Here is a 3519-nt window from a genome sequence, read left to right as displayed (position 1 = left end):
TATACATCGAAAATATATACCGATTACTCACCTGTGTAGCAACGAAAGGCGTAGACCTCAGTTACAATGAAATACAGGAGAATTTTTTAAATATATTATGCATAGGCGCAGGAGTGGCTGTGGTATGAAGGCGGCGAGCTGGCAGAAACGTTAGCACGACGGGCGAAATGCTCAGCAGTATTTCGTCTGCCGTTACGTTCTGAGTTCAAATTCCGCCGAGGTCGACTTTGGAGTCGATAAATTAAGTACCAGTTACGCACTGGAGTCGATGTAATCTACTTAATCCATTTGTCTGTCCTTGTCTGTCCCCTCTATGTTTAGCCCCTTGTGGGCAATAAGGAAATAAGAAGTTCGCTTCCCAACCACATGGTTCTGAGTTCAGTACCACTGCGTGGCACCTTGGACAAGTGTCTTCTACTGTATCCTGGAGCCGACCAAAGCATTGTCAACGGAATTAGTAGACGGAAACTGAAAGAAGATCGTCGTATATATATATGTGTGTGTGTGTGTGTGTGTGTATTTGTTTGTCTGTGTTTGTCCCCATCATCGCTTAACGACCGGCGTTAGCGTGTAGCGTGTTTATGTCCACGTAAGCTAGCGGTTCGGCAAAAGACTAGGCTTACTATAAATTCTGAGGTCGATTTCATCGACTAAAGGCGGTGTTCCAGCATGGCCGCTGTCAAATGACTAAAACAAGTAAAAGAGTATAGATGGAACACTTGGATATAGCACTAGAAGTTCCTCGGCAAGCCACGAGTTAGAAGTTGTTTGATATACAACGTAAATACAAGAAGGGATTTCTTATAATTTTTATTCTTTTACATATTCCAGCCCTAAGTCTGTGGTCATGCTGATGCACTGCCCTTACTGGAGCATCACCTTGTATAAAAATATAGCGTTAAAAAAAAAGAAGAAATAAATCAGTAGCAGGTAAATATTACCCAGTAACGGTAGTTGCGTTGCTAAATATCTATTTATGCTCTTTGAAGTTCCGCATCAAATATCTACTAGCAATCGCATGCTAAAATAAGCTTATCCTCTACTAATGTAGACAAAAAAAGAAAAAAAACAATAGCTGAAAAAACACTGATACGGCATTCAGCCTGCGGGCTGAAAAAAAAGTCTTTATTAGCAACAGAATCATTATTAATTCAATGCCACAATCTATAAATCAAACTTGCAGCAGTTCTACTTTTGAAAGTCTAAAAACTGTGTATTCGTGTCGAGAAATTACCTTTTATTGGCGTATGGGGTTAAAAATAGACAGTAATATATCGTGGATGTGCGTGCGTGCAAAATTAATTTGGAATGTAACGAATCATTTAACTATCACCATAGAACTTTCGAAAAATTTTTTGGGTTGTAGTTCATCAACAGCGACTATCAAATTATACAGGTCAAGTTCCGTGTTTATATTAGTTTTATAATTAATTTTCTACGCTGAGTTGTTCATGTGATTCAGTATGTTTTATCTTCTCTCTGCTCCAACACTACCACATTCGTTGTATACAACTGAAATATTTCGGAATTATTTTGCTATAATTAGGGTCATTCTCCGCCCTTTATAGAAGTTGTTTCTCTCATTTCAGATGATTCATAAAGGTCATACTATTTATCGAAATAAGAAAAAATATTGCGTATATAAATTGTATGCATACTTCCAAAATATAAAATCTTGGAATATAAATTTGTTTCACAGAAAGACTAATCGAATTAATAAATATAAAAAAATATATTACCATAAATACCTAAATCAAAGTATAAAAATATAAAAATAAATTAATATTAATATAAAAATAAACGCGTAAATGCGGAATAGATATATTTTATTTATCAGAATAAATCAATATTTATTCGTCGATTAGTTTCGATTGGTTATTTTTCGTCATATTGTCATTCGTTGTAGACAGAAACGAAGCGGCTAAAGCTAAATACAAGAAATTCTGTCATTATACGAGATTTTGGCTTAACTAATGCCCATATCAGTACGTTCGCTGGTAGCGTACAGAATTTAAACACATTTTCCCAGATGTGTGCGAACTCGAACTTAAAGCAAAAAGCTCAGTGTAGGACAAACTCGAGAACAGCACAGCTAGTTTCAATTGCTTTTTGACATATAACAAGAATATTTACTCCTGTAGTTTGTACACAGAAAAATAGATTTGTTGCACACACACATAAAATGTGTATATATATATATACACACACATACCTATTAGTTGTGTATCTGTTGCTATATATATATAAATAAAACAAGGGGATCGGAAAGAACAGGGCCTCGAAATTGAGCCTTCTGGATGCATTTCGAAGCCCTATTCTTTCCTCTTCCCTATTCACTTTTTTTAATTTTATATATTTGTATTTCAATCTGATGAAGCTCCATGTACTAGATTGAATATGCTATAAAGATGAGGAATATAAGAGGAACAAAATTTTCGGAATTTTCTTTGTAAGCAGCGACTGACAATGGTAGCCGAAGCGGCCGTAAGAAATGTTATGTCTTGTATTAAAAAATAATTAACCGATGTTAGTCAATTTCTTTGTTGATCAAAAATTTTCTCCATTTTCTGTTTATTTTGATTCCAGATAAACTTTCGTTTATTTTGTTATTATCTGTACCCTATGAGCATAGCATGCCCAGGGTTAACGGAGGTAAATCACGCCGGTAGTACGAATGGATATTCTTATCCCTTAGACGGTTATTCTGTATACCATATATATATATATATATATATATATATATATATACAAACACAAACACACACATATGCATACGTATATTGCATAGTATCCTCTGTAAATAAATAACGCAACAAGTAATACTATATTCATTTTTCAATATTTATAATTTATTAAGCTAAAACATGAATTGTTATCACTTATTTCTAACTATATCAATACATTTAAGATAATAACTTACCGATCTGTTTACCGTTTAATATATTCATCACTATTCACATTGCCAAATATACTCTCAGGGGGCGAAATATAATGTCTTTCTTCTTTTCTAATGATCAATGTTCCACATTGTTCCTATTTCAAATGCTTCTGTCTACTGCCAGTGAAATTGCTGCTTCGGCTGGTGCTGCTTCCTTGCAAATATTACAGCTACTGATGAAGATGATGATGATTATGATGATGATGATGATGATGATGATGATGGTGGTGGTGGTGGTGGTGTTGATGATGATGCATGGTGGTGCTGGTATATTCGCTATGAGTTAGTGAATATTTACGTTATTTTAGAACTGGTGTTCGTACGTCGTTTCTACTGTTGTAGTTTTTTTTTTATGTCGGTAGATTTAATACTTGTGTCCGATGGTAATGTTAATGATATGCATTAGATTTTTCTATTATTGTTCAATCTGTCTCTTTCTCTAATTTCTGTCAGCGGGTCTCAGCAATTGATTTATAGATAGATAGATAGATAGATAGATATATTTGAATGCACCTATATATATACACGTATATGCATACTTAATGTCTCTGTATTCATATACAAATATATACATATATATA

This window comes from Octopus bimaculoides, chromosome 15 (genome assembly GCF_001194135.2).
Source record: "Octopus bimaculoides isolate UCB-OBI-ISO-001 chromosome 15, ASM119413v2, whole genome shotgun sequence".
NCBI lineage: Eukaryota > Metazoa > Mollusca > Cephalopoda > Octopoda > Octopodidae > Octopus > Octopus bimaculoides.
The sequence above is the reverse complement of the archived record's forward strand: the minus strand, read 5'-3'. Positions refer to the sequence as shown.